The sequence below is a fragment of the Salvelinus alpinus genome, chromosome 15, assembly GCF_045679555.1.
Source record: "Salvelinus alpinus chromosome 15, SLU_Salpinus.1, whole genome shotgun sequence".
Taxonomy (NCBI): Eukaryota; Metazoa; Chordata; class Actinopteri; order Salmoniformes; family Salmonidae; genus Salvelinus; species Salvelinus alpinus.
In genome coordinates, this window is record NC_092100.1 from 15,269,859 (window position 1) to 15,282,934 (window position 13,076).

At 43.5% G+C, this 13,076-nt stretch overlaps 1 protein-coding gene across 7 annotated transcripts in view; it reads left to right on the top strand.

Moving 5' to 3' along the window:
- Positions 1 to 13,076, top strand: part of LOC139540447 (rab GTPase-activating protein 1-like) — a 145,007-nt gene that overhangs the window by 59,502 nt on the left and 72,429 nt on the right. The gene's annotated exons all lie outside the window — the stretch shown is intronic.

The window sequence follows — 13,076 nt, forward strand, 5'->3', positions numbered from 1 at the left end:
TAGACTGAACAACGACCACTTCTCTACATGTTTACATGCAACTTATTTAGTGGGTGCACTTATGCAGAGAGACTTAGTCAGTGCAGTCCATTTTAAGGTAGATAGGCGAGACAACCTCATATCAAAGTTAAAATGTTCTCTCTTCTCCTTAGTTGATAGTTAAAGGAAAGTTTAGTTGTGTGAAAGTCATGATAATGAAGCTTCATTTGAAACGCTTTACTTTTGGGATTCTTTTGTCATCATGCATGCAGAGGTTAAGCGGAGTGTACCATGTGTACACCTGTATATGCTACCGTACCCTTAGGGGGTTGACCATTAATGTACCTTTCTAATGGACATTGCAGACTGAGGCTATGCAGGTACTTTGCCCTTTCCTGACATTGTAGATGATGTCCACTGTGTCACTAGCGCCCAGAGGCGCTCGTTATTTGGCAGCACCTTCATTATTGCCTTGCTGCCACTGGGTCTTATTTCACTGAGGAAAGCTGGGGTTCAGGAGTAATTTACCTGTTGAAATATATACATTCAACTGTTAAACCAGTCAAGTGGCTTACGCTCACGCTATTCCCCTTCCGGAGGATGTTTTGATTAACCAGGCGTTGAACCTATTCAGACGGTTTAGGGAAATTATTTTTCTGCGGCTAAACTGGGTAACACTAATCTTTTTGTCTTCTTTCAAATCAGTCCCTCGGACTGGTGTTGCGCATGCAGAGAGCTGTGGCAGACATTTTGACGTGCTCTCAGATGACTATCAGTATGTTTGTTACTGATGGCAGTCAACCCTGCCGTGCTCTCCCTCTCTTTCTGACAGCTCTGCTGTACAAGACTTTCTCTAAAATGGCTAGGGAAAACGTCTGGTGTCTCTGGGGTGCTCTGCTGCTTGATCACCTTCCGTGCTCGGTGGCACTCACTCTCCCCTGGCTCTGGACTCAACGACGCTCAGTAGGTGGCTGTTGCCTAGCCGCTGATACAGCCTTCACACATAGCGTTCGGGAGAAACCTGTACGCTCACACATTCTAATGTTAAGTTAGCAAGGTGCTGACCTGCCGGGTTGAGCTGTGAGTGGAAGTTGCATGCTGGTTATTATTCCATAGAGGGTATTTTTAGGCCTCTGTTACGGCACAGAGCACACCTTTGTTAAGCCCTTTTTCTTCCTGCCATTAAACCACAGACTAGGAGGTCACGTTATCAACATCCATTTTTCTGGAAGGCCAATGTGTTTAGCTCAACCTGTTGCTATGCTTTATGTTGCTCAGTTGTCTCTTCGACACATGCTGACCCTCGATGTTTTCAGTCTTTACTACTGTGTTACACGGCTGAGGTTTGTCGTGTTTAGTCAACACAAATGAGTTTCCCTTAAACCATTCGTTGCCCTTTCTCATCCCTCACTTTCCCAGCGTATAGCATTCAACGTTTGTTCTTACTTCACGCCTTTTATCCATATGCATGAAGACCAAACCAAGAGGAGCTGAGTATTTATGGCCCAATCCTCTCCATGCTACTGTATTATAAATTCCCTTTAATATTAATCAGTGTAGCTGCACCTCGCCCTCCCATCTAACGCCGGTGCTCCTGATGAGTGGCACACTCGGTGCACCAGCAAGAATGAACACCTGGACCCTTCTGAGAGGCGGAGATTAGCTATTCACAACCCTCTTCCATGCCTTCCGAACAGCTTTAATGGCTACTCTGCATAACACCCCCCCCCCCCCCCCCCAAACACACCACCACTATACCCAACACCATGCGTTTTACATGGAGCACCTCTGCCTCCTTCTGAAAGGCTTGGCGTGTGTTTAACCGAACAGGTGCTCGAGCCCATAACTTTGCAGGAGTGTCTTGTGTGATGAAGGAGCAGCAGGAGTATCTAGCAGTTCACATTAGGTGAAGTCTGTAACGTCGGAGCCACTTCCGGGTCAACTCCACCACCCTGCCCACTTGAAAATAAGAGGACTCATCCCTCTACCGCATGGCACTTGTGTAGATCTGAGAGGATTCCAGAAGTAAAAGCCATCTGGTGGAAATTCCATCGTACTATCCTAAACCAGTGGTTTTTAAACTTTTTCTGCGGGGACCCCATTTCCAGCAGAATTTCTGTGGACATCATTTTTACCCCAAAATTTTCCCGTGACCGCACCCCACCCCAAATCTTATGGCACAACTTAAAATCCGTAAACATACATAAACAAATAACCTTATCAAAATGAAAAGAAACCAATAAATACATTTATTCTATAAAGTTGTGTTTTTCAAATGATCTTTCTCAAACTTTTGTATATTTTCCCCATACTATAATATGTACTCAATGTTTTTTAGTTGCCGACCAAACTGGAGTTCCCCCGACTCTGAATACCAATGTCCTACACGGTACACTGGAGCTTTTACCGTATTCCTTATACCTATCCAATCTTTACAGATCTGTTTTAAAGTGCATAGTGGTAGGATTGGAACATTTATTTGGGATTGGGCACTGTAATTACACCTCCAGACCACTATGTTTAAGATTGCCATTTTAAACACAATTGCTCCTATCCACAATTGCAACCATCCCTACTTCACCTTGATCGTCTCCGTCCACGCCAAACAACGGACGCCATAATCCTATGATATCTCTGAAGGAGTGGCAAACTCAGAGGATTCTCCTGTCTGTGTGTGGTATCCCTCTCTGCCAATCCTGAGCGCGACTGGCGATGACAGATGATTGGCCTGCGGTCTGTTGACGCTAACGTGCGCTGATAGCTGCCCACTCACCGCTATTAGGCTGTTCGTATGCCCGCCTCGCCAGCTAGCACCATCTGGAAGCCCGTGTGGGTTACATCAGAGAGATGAGGGGCGTAGTGTTGGCGTGAAAGCCAACCACCACATACAGTATACTACAGAGGTAAAGTGCTGTGGATGGAAGACTTCTGAAGTATTTCAATAGGGGTCCCATGCAAAGTGATATCGCTGTTATCACTGTGTCTCACTGTCAACAGATGGAAGAGGGTTTGGACATTTCCTGGGAAAATGGAATGAACCTGTTGAAAATAAGTTACCATGATGACATAATCCTGTTGTTGAAATGTCACCCTCAAAACATCAATTTATGTTAATAACTTTTTTTCAAATCCAATGTATTTTACGCAGTAATTCCAAGTCACACTATGTTGACAAATTACGTTGAAACAAAGATGTGCCCAGTGGGTAGTTCTCATCTATGGTTGCTGGGTTGGAATTTTCCTAGTGCCCTCTTTGCTGAGTACTACATAGCTTGTAGAAAACAACAACACTAAAATGGCATGTATGGTAGTGGATGCATATGTGTGGCTGAAGCATAGGGAACTTTCCATTATAAAAAATAATAATTGGATTCTGGCAAATAGTTAATTCGGTCCCAATTGCATCATCTGTCTTTTTCTGTGCTGTCTTTTACAATGTAGGTTCACAGTACGGAAAAAAAGATACACACTTTCAGAATTTCTCCCCTATAGTACAATGTCATCTGTATTACTGTGGCTACCTCCCTTATGAAAACCCATTTAGGCCAATGTTATTATTTAGGCACAATGCTCTTGATAAGGGAAGAAAGGCAATGTTACAGATATGGCTGTAATGTTCGTATCTCTTCAGAATGGGAGGGATTCAAAATGGCTTATTGGTGATAAGGGACACAATGATATTTTTAGCCTGATGAGAATATGTAATTATTTTGCGTGTGTATTATATATAGCTCTGCCCCACTGGCAGTGTATCAGTGTGGATGCCAACCTCATTCAGTATCAGCCCTAGCTGCCAGGCACCTGTGCCCTGCCTGACTGTAGGCACTCAGCCCCCCGTCTGCGCACACATCCCCACACCTCCGTAGGGCGGGGGCCAACCTCGGAGAGATGGACACATAGAAAAAGAGAAACTGAGAAAACATTAGTCTAGAAATATAGAGAAAGGCAGAGCAAAAGAGTGATGGAGAGAGACTAAACATAGGAGAGCGACAAAATTCTGGAGAGAGAGATTGGCTGTACAGCGTTTGTAAACACAATGTAGTTGTATTTCCATATTTCCTATTCTTTGTTGCTATGGTCATGTGTACTGCCTTGTGAGGTATAGTGATGGTCATTGAGTGATTTGAGTGATAATTGTGACATAGGTGAAGAAGATGTTGTTTTCGCTCTCCCTCCTTCATTCCCTCTGGTTCTTCACTCCAACCCAGGATACTGCTAAACCTCAGGTGGACTAAGCCTGGACAGACTAACGCACAGATAGACAAACTCTGTGTCCACCCTCCCCCTACTTAGGGTGTCTATTGCTCGTTCTGATATTTCTTAATCTGGACTGTTTTGTATTCTGTGTATTACTAGGTACTATTACTGCACTGTAGGAGATAGAAACACAATGTTGCTACATCTGCGATAACATCTGCAAATCTGTGTACGCGACCAATAAACTTTATTTGAATTTGAATACAAATGTTATTACATTAAATAATGAATAAACAACCTATAAATACCACAAGACAGACGAGCAGCCCTCAGGCGGCGTCAGTAAGGCCAGTGTCACGGCGGTGGTATTTACATAGGGAATGGGGGATGTTTTCCCTAGCTGTTTTGTCTCCCAGATTGGCTTGAAAAGAACTGTGTTTTTTGTTTATTCTCACATGAGCACGCACACACATGCACGCTTTCACGCACACACACGCACGCACGCTTTCACACGGCTGTCCTGTCCAGGTTAGCATTAGAGCACAACCAGGAAATAGAATTGGCCGTGAGTGCGTGCTTTATCCTTTTGCCACACCCCCATAATATAATAGTCACTACAAAACGTCTTCAACACGTACAGAATCATTCGGAGATGGGTTTTGTGTGTGTGATGTTGTGTACACGGCCATCTTTTTTCTACAGAATAGTCTCATCTCCCCCTCTTTTTTTCCCCCTCTCCACACAAAACAAGGTACAGTGAGTTCACTGGTTAGAAATGGAGCAGGGGGATTGAGGTGAAGGAGTGTTTATCATTGTGGTCTATCTCTCCTCTCTCAGGTGTCCACTGTTAGACCAGCTGAAAAGGAGGAAGATGAGCTCCAGATGTTCTGCTGGGGGGAGAGGAGTGAAGGGGGGGGGGGCATTTTGAGGGAGGGAAAAGATTGAGAAATGAAATATAGGCTGCTGAGATGGAGATAAGAGAAAAATAGTGTGTATTCTATTAGTATACAGAAGCTTAACTGTTGTCTTGGGAGTTTTTTTGTAGCTGTTTATTTAGTTGAAAGGACAACAAATGGTGTGATTGGTTATGTTAATGTCATTAGTTTCATTGGAATGGTTTTGTTTTGATGAGGGCTACAGAGCACATCTATCAAAGCCCCTGTCTGATTTGTTCAGATAATATTCTCTTTGCGTTGTCATGGATACCAAGAGAGGATGATCAACACGTGAATGTTTTGGAATTAGTTAAGTCGGGATTGTGGTAGTCGGGATTGTGGTAGTCGGGATTGTGTGTGCTGGACTGTGTGTACCATCCAGTATTTTGAGTATGTACAGGTACATCAATCAAAAATTAGAAACAATGTATATGACCCATTGAACACGACCCATGTTTCCATATTTTCGTGGGCAAAGAGTGTGTGACTATCTGCAGTGTTTTCCCCCTATCTGCAGCCCCACACTGCTTTCCCCTAGCAGAAGCCAGCCACCCTTGCGTCATCTGACTCTCTGGCCATTGTTTTCCTGTGAAAAGCCCAGCCAAGGGGGATCATGTGTCCCAGGGCCAGAAATAGCCCCCAGCCATGGAATAACCAACTAATGTCATTAGGAGGCTGAACAAACAGGTTATGAAGGCCCAAGGGAGCGAGAGAAAGGGAGCGAGAGAGGGGATGGAGGAAGAGTGAAAATTCAGTGGCCGCCTCCTTAAGGAGTTGACTGAGTTTTAGCATCGTTTAATCAGCCAACAAGTGGCCGCTTTGGAGGAGTGCAGTAACCGCCTCCCCTGGGGAGCGCGAGAGCGTGTTTGTCTAGACTTTGGTCTCTCTAGTGAAGAGAGAACTTTCACTGCAGCCTTGGAGCACATAATAGGATGGTCTGTCTGGGTTTGTGTGTGGGCAACTGAACATGCACAAGCGTGTGTGTGTTACGTCAATAATAATGACTGCAGGCACTGGCTGCACAGATTGTGTGTTTGTCTTACAGTATCTTCCTCTTTTGGACTTGGCTGGTAGGTTTCACTGTTTGTGTGTGCGCGCGCCAATATCTTCCTCTAGTAGGTTTCACTGCCTGGTGTTTGTATAGAGATCCTATAAGGCTTGGCAAGTCACTGAGTGTCTACACATTCTGTTTACTGCAGTATAATTGTGTCTGTGTCCTTTTGGTGTTTAAGCATAGCACATCATTTAAGCATAATGCTTTTGTGTCATTATGCATATTAGTGCTCACATGTACCTGAAACAAGGAGATACGTGTGATTGTGTGTTCATGCGATCCTACCTAACGTGTGCACAATTCACATGCGTTTCTAATTGTATAATTCAAGGCTGCATCTCTACTCTCGTTGTTTGAGCACGAAAACCCCCTTTTCTTTGCAGACGGCAGTCAGTGTAGGCTTTGGTTTGGTCACAACTGGGGCTGTGCCATGACGGGTTAAATGGAGCTTGTGGGTGCATCCCTAATGGGACCTTATTCCCTATATAGTGCACTAGTTTTGACCATTGTCCCTGGTCAAAGGCACTACATAGAGAATAAGGTGCCATTTGGAATACACACTTTTTACAATTTTATTTTAGGAACTCATTTCACACCTAATGACACCCAGCAAAGAAAGGAGGTCACAGAGAAAGGAGGAGAGGTAGCAGAGGGTGATCTCCACTTTATCTCTACAATTATACCAAAGGCTGCCGTCTGTGTCTAGTCACCAAAGCCCACTCCACCTGGAGCTGGGTCAGGGCTGTGGATTATTTTTTCAGATTGCCTTTTGAAGTAGGTGTTGATCATTGAATGTGGTTGTGGTCAGTTTACATCCCGGTACACTATATTAGCTGACTGGTGTTTGGATGTCCTTCAGTCAGATCTAGTTATAATATTTTTAGGATGCCATCTATCTGAAATTGGCATCCAAACGTGTAAGAACATATTCAAATATCCAAGTTTCAAGTGTTATTGTCACGTGCACCAGTACAGTGAAATTACTTTCTTGCAAGCTCTTTCCCAACAATGCAGTAATGAATATCAGTAGTACTATAAAATCATGTGGAACAAAAACACATGAGAAATATAAATAACAGTAAGTAAGCTACCTAGATACAGGGTCAGTTCAGGTTCAATACCATGTTTACAAATAGCCAATTGATTCCCCCTGAAAATGCTATGCTTGCATCTGTGTTTGTGTCATACTGTGCGTGGGTGTACTTTGTATTTTTGTGTATGTACATGTGCATACCTACTGTATGTGTAATATGGAGAATTGATGGTTCAGCATTCTGTCTCCAGCGATGTTTCAGCATGGTCTCCAGCGCTTCCTTACAGCAGCCCAAGACTTCACTGAAGTAGGGTAGCTATGGCAACTCTGAGCCGCACTCTGCAAGGAAAGAGTTTTTTTTTAGTTTATTTGAAGTTTAAAAATAGGGCGCAATTAACATGGGTATTTGTGCTGCTCAGAAATAGCTGGGTTGTTCTTCATTCATGGATGCATTTATTTGGAGGATGTTTGTGTGCTACACACAGTAAATATAACTCCAAGAAAGCTACAATGGAGTGGAGAGTGTTAAACGGCCATTTAGAATGTCCTCCTATCTTGAACATTCATACAGATGTACCTTCTACTAGCAGGTACAGTGCACAGAGGGTCTGGAGCCTGCTACTGGGAGGTGGAGTGGGGAAGGGCTTATATACTGTAGCAGTCTCTTATGAAGGGCTCAGCAGGAAAGACGGTGATGAGAGTTTGTTTGGACATAATGCGCAATCCTGGTCTTTAATCTGCACTGACTCTAGTTGCTCTTTCTACCACAATGATACAAACTAGAGGTCTATCTGAGACCCGACCCGGGTCCTGAGCGGGTCCGGGTCCAAAATACAAACTTTCCCCTCTTGGTCGGGTCCACATTTACGTAAGTTTTCAGAGCCTTTACTCCGTACTTTGCTGAAGCACCGTTGGCAGCGATTACAGCCTTGAGTCTTCTTGGTTATGATGCTACAAGCTTGGCACACCTGTATCTGGGGAGTTTCTCCCATTCTTCTCTGCAGATCCTCAACCTGTCAGGTTGGATGGGGAGCGTCGCTGCACCGCTATTTTCAGGTCTCTTCAGAGATGTTTAAGTCTGGCCTCTGGCAGGGTCATTGTCCTGTTGTAAGGTGAACATTTGCCCTAGTCTGAGGTCCTGAGTGCTCTGGAGCAGGTTTTCATCAAAGATCTCTCTGTACTTCGCTCCGTTTATCTTTGCCTCGATCCTGACTAGTCTCCCAGTCCCTGCCGCTGAAAAACATCCCCACAGCGTGATGCTCTCTCCAACGTGCTTCACCGTAGGGATGATGCCAGGTTTCCTCCAGACGTGACGCTTGGCATTCAGGCCAAAGAGTTCAATCTTGGTTTCATCTGACCAGAGAATGTTGTTTCTGATGGTCTGAGAGTTCTTTAGGTGCCTTTTGGCAAACTCCAAGCAGGCTGTCATGTGCCTTTTACTGAGGAGTGGCTTCCGTCTGGCCACTCTACCATAAAGGCTTGAATGGTGGAGTGCTCCAGACACGGTTGTCTTTCCGGAAGGTTCTCCAATCTCCACAGAGGAACTCTGGAGCTCTGTCAGAGTGAACATGGTTTTTGCTCTGACATGCACTGTCAACTGTGGGACATTATATAGACAGATCCCACAGTTGACAGATCATGTCCAATCAATTGAATTTACCACAGGACAGGTGGACTCAAGTTGTAGAAACATCTCAAGGACGATCAATGGAAACAGGATGCACCTGAGCTCAATTTTGAGTCTCATAGCTAAGGGTCTAAATACTTATGTAAATAAGGTGTGTTTTTTATTTTTTAAACCTGTTTTTGTCTTTGCCATTATGGGGTATTGTGTGTGGATTGACTCTAGTTTTAGAATAAGGCTGTAACGTAACAAAATGCTGAAAAAGTAAAGGGGTCTGAATAATTTTCGAATGCACTGTATGTCCTTGAACCGATTATTTTAAAATCACACACAGAAGAAGTTTCTAAGGGATAATTGAGATGCGAATGGCAGCCTGCAGTACCCCGGTCAGCCTTCATCTAGAGTTATTCAATGAGAGGGGGCAGCACTTAGTTGGCCGGACTTCCTGGAGAAGCTCAAACTGCGCATGTTATGTCCCCATTGGTCACCATCTTTACCAACTTCTTCATTGCACTATTTAGTCTTGACATAGGAATGAATGGTCAGTCATTGACTTGGACCACAAGGCAGGAGCTCCTTCGAAAGGTTGCTTGATCAAATCCCTGTCGTTCTGACCCTGAGCAAGGCAGTTAACCCACTGTTCCCTGGGTGCCGATGACGTGGATGTCGATTAAGGCAGCCCCCCACACCTCTCTGATTCAGAGTTAACTGGGTTAAATGCGGAAGACACATTTCAGTTGAAGGCATTCAGTTGTACAACTGACTAGGCATCCCCACTTCCCTTTCCTTCTACAGCGTCTCTGACACAATGACCCTCCTGTACGGAGTCCAGACCACATTCGTTCAGGTCCTCTTTGCTGCTGTTGGATTTTAACGTGGCCTATTAGATTTTTCTAAGATACTGACATTGACACGTATATGAATATTCATGTGTTTTTCAGACGCATCAAATAATTGTTGAAAATATTTTCTTTGTTTATTAAACGCTATTATGGCTTTTCTTACTGTCGGTAAATAATTGTGTGCTTTTGAAAATAATTTTGCCCATGTCTGTCTGATTTTAGGATTTTTCACGTGTTAGTGCTGTAATAATAAAAAAACAAGGCCTACTTCAGCACAGCAGTCTCCCTCTGACTTTCTTGTCGAACATGCTTTGAAACCTTCACTGTGTGTGTCTGTACTGGAGGTAGTGTTGTCACGATATCATCATTTTGACTTCGATACCATCATGATACCTGATACCAAAATGATACCGCAAAAAAAAAAGTGTATTAGTTTAGTGGCAGAATGGCACTTGATCCATACAGATGAACTTAGCTACTGCTCTGTTTAAAAGAAAATTACAATTTTTGAAGACAGCGATGTATACAGATGACAATCCATTTAGGACTTATTTTATTGGCAACTGCTAGGATTACATTTTATTTTACTGATTAACGAAATTTGCATTGAAGAAGCAATCTCTTATTTTAGAAAAGTGTGCGCTGTCTCTTAAAAAATGTAATGATGTCATTCTTGTGGCCGAATGTGGCTGTGGAATCAGACTTTGTGGCTACGGAGAAAGGGACACAACCCATGTCCTCTGGTATAAACACAACTCTAGAAATGTCAGGTGCCTGGGGGGGTGCACTTTATCTGGTGCCCTGTAACCTTCAGTCTGGCCACATTCCTAACCTGCTCCAGCACCATGCATCACTCTGAGGAGTCGGCGCCAAGTGCACTCCACTTGGAATGGGCCTGCAGTTTCGAATGAATTCGAATGCATTGCCTCTCATTGGCCATCATCAATGTCAACACGGAGACAGATGAGTTTGCAATCTGTCAAGGCGACCAGATGTTGTCCCACCCGAGGGACATCACCCAAAATTCCTGGCCAGGACAAATGTCACTGATTTTTAAAAACGGAATGCTATTGTCTGAATATCAGCAGAATATATTACGGTGGCCTGGGGGAGAAATTAAACATGGAGATCCAGGTGTGCCAAGAGGGATGTCACGTGTTGCCATCTGGTTTGTCACTTAAGTCACAACATCTCTTTAGCCACTGCCCAGAGTACCAAGAAGTAAAGAATGCAAAACCCTCTCTCTCTCAATGCTAAAAATGACTGTTCAAGACGGTTACTTGTGAGGTCTGTAGATGCACTGTGTTTTCTCCCCACGACACACTTAACAGGCCTTCAGCGCGATCACACACAGCGCCACACATGCATAATTCATGAACAAGATTAATCTGTCTCTACTCTGGCAAGGCTTAAAAGGCACCCCACCTTTCCTTCCCACTCTCCCCTATGTCCCCTTCTCTCACCCACTTCCATCTCTCCCTCTCAGCGTTTATTTGCTTGGTCCTCTAAGGTTGGACTGTGTGATCATGCTAATGCAACTGTTTGTCAATTTTAATTATGGGCTGCTTTGAGTGTTAGATTTTACCCAGGGAAGAAATAGGCCCAGTAATATTCTTTCTGTCAGTCACCTGGCTCTACTCTTCTCTCGGTCTCTCTCTCTCTCTCTCTCTATAAACAGTGGGAGCCTCGCTCCAGGTCTCCTCCACAGATGTTTGGCCAGAGGTAAGAGCTAGGGTTGGGCGGTATCTCATCCCAAGATTTACGGTATTACCGGCTTAGTACACAAGTGGGCCCTAAAAGTGCAAAAAAGCACATTGGGCGTCTATTACCAGAATGCTAACAAACTTAGCACAAATACTAGAGAATTTCCATAGAAGCTGCTAGCAAATTGTGATAATGAGCACAAACAAAAATTAACTAATTGCAAAGACAAGCAATCCAGCTCATTAAGTTATACATTACCAGTCAAACGTTTGGACACCTTATTCCAGGGTTTTTATTTTATTTGTACTATTTTCTACATTGTAGAATAATAGTGAAGACATCAAAACTATGAAATAACACATTTGGAATCATGTAGTCATCAAAAAAGTGTTAAACAAATCAGAATATATTTGATATTTTTTATTCTTCATAGTAACCACACTTTGCCTTGACAGCTTTGCACACTCTTGGCATTCTCTCAACCAGCTTCATGAGGTAGTCACCTGGAATAAATTTCAATTAACAGGTGTGCCTTGTTAATTTGTGGAATTTATTTCCTTAATGCGTTTGAGCCAATAAGTTGTGTTGTGATAAGGTAGGGGTGGTATACAGAAGATAGCCCTATTTGATAAAATACCAACAGCTCCAATAAGCAAAGAGAAACGACAGCCACAGGAAAGGAAGACCCTGAGTTAACTCTGCTGCAGAGGATAAATTCATTAGAGCACCTCAGATTGCAGCCCAAATAAATGCTTCACAGAGTTCAAGTAACGGATACATCTCAGCATCAACTGTTCAGAAGAGACTGTGTGAATCAGGCCTTCATGGTAGAATTGCTTCAAAGAAACCACTACTAAAGGACACCAATAAGAAGAGGAGACTGGCTTGGTCCAAGAAACACGATCAATGGACATTAGAAATGTGTCCTTAGGTCGGATGAGTCCAAGTTTTGAGATTTTTGGATCCAACCGCTGTGTCTTTGTGAGACGCGGAGTAGGTGAACGGATGATCTCTGCATGTGTGGTTCACACCGTGAAGCATGGAGGAGGAGGTGTGATGGTGTGGGGTGCTTTGCTGGTGACACTGTCTGTGATTTATTTAGAATTCAAGGCAAACTTAACCCTTATGGCAACCACAGCACTCTGCAGCGATACGCCATCCCATCTGGTTTGCAATTAGTCCCAGTATCATTTGTTTTTCAACAGGACAGTGACCCAACACACCTCCAGGCTGTGTAAGGGCTATTTGACCAAATAGAGTGATGGAGTGCTGCATCAGATGACCTGGCATCCACAATCACCCAACCTCAACCCAATTCAGATGGTTTGGGATGAGTTGGAAAAGCAGCTAACAAGTCCTCAGCATATGTGAGAACTCTTTCAAGACTGTTGGAACAGCATTCCTCATGAAGCTGGTTGAGAGAATGCCAAGAGTGTGCAAAGCTGTCATCAAGGCAAAGGGTGGCTACTTTGAAGAATCTCAAATATAAAATATATTTTGATATTTATAACACTTTTGGTTACTACATGATTCCATATGTGTTATTTCAAAGTTTTGATGTCTTCAGTATTATTCTACAATGTAGGAAATAGTCAAAATAAAGACCCTTGAATGAGTATGTATGTCCAAACTTTTGACTGGTACTGTACATTTGGTTGAATTCAATGTTAAATATATATTTTTTAATTGGGTTAAGTTTGGTGGAAAA